This window comes from Arachis hypogaea, chromosome 18 (genome assembly GCF_003086295.3).
Source record: "Arachis hypogaea cultivar Tifrunner chromosome 18, arahy.Tifrunner.gnm2.J5K5, whole genome shotgun sequence".
In the NCBI taxonomy this organism is placed as follows: domain Eukaryota; kingdom Viridiplantae; phylum Streptophyta; class Magnoliopsida; order Fabales; family Fabaceae; genus Arachis; species Arachis hypogaea.
In genome coordinates, this window is record NC_092053.1 from 53309111 (window position 1) to 53310032 (window position 922).

General features: G+C 41.0%; 1 non-coding gene across 1 annotated transcript; it reads left to right on the forward strand.

The window, feature by feature from the left end:
• The first annotated feature begins 431 nt into the window (after positions 1-431).
• LOC112773640 (small nucleolar RNA R71) lies at positions 432-539 on the forward strand. Its single transcript, XR_003188180.1, has one exon. It is a non-coding gene; the product is annotated as a small nucleolar RNA R71 (small nucleolar RNA).
• The last annotated feature ends 383 nt before the right edge of the window (positions 540-922 follow it).

Here is a 922-nt window from a genome sequence, read left to right on the forward strand (position 1 = left end):
TGATTTCTCCATGTTGAGTTATAGGTGTTTCCATAAGGTTCACCTAAGTAATTTACCTCTGCTATTGCAGGGTTCTCAGGATCATAGGCTTCTTCTTCAGAAGATGCCTCTTGAGTACTGTTGGATGCAGCTTGCATTCCATGCAGACTCTGAGAGATCATATTGACTTGCTGAGTCAATATTTTATTCTGAGCCAATATGGCATTCAGAGTATCAACCTCAAGAACTCCCTTCTTCATAGGCGTCCCATTACTCACAGGATTCCTTTCAGAAGTGTACATGAACTGGTTATTAGAAACCATGTCAATGAGTTCTTGAGCTTCTGCAGGCGTTTTCTTTAGGTGAATGGATCCACCTGCAGAAGTGTCCAGTGACATCTTTGATAGCTCAGATAAACCATCATAGAATATATCCAGGATGGTCCATTCTGAAAGCATGTCAGAAGGACACTTTTTGGTCAACTGTTTGTATCTTTCCCAAGCTTCATAGAGGGATTCACCTTCTTTCTGTCTGAAGGTTTGAACATCAGCTCTAAGCTTGCTCAGCTTTTGAGGAGGAAAGTACTTGGCTAAGAAAGCCGTGACCAGCTTATCCCAAGAGTTCAGGCTATCTTTGGGTTGAGAATCCAACCATAATCTAGCTCTGTCTCTTACAGCAAAGGGGAAAAGCATGAGCCTGTAGACTTCAGGATCTACTCCATTAGTCTTAACAGTATCACATATCTGCAAGAATTCAGTTAAGAACTGAAAAGGATCTTCAGATGGAAGTCCATGAAACTTGCAGTTCTGCTGCATCAGAGAAACTAATTGAGGTTTCAGCTCAAAGTTGTTTGCTCCAATAGCAGGAATGGAGATGCTTCTTCCATGTAAATTGGAATTAGGTGCAGTAAAGTCACCAAGCATCTTCCTTACATTATTATTAT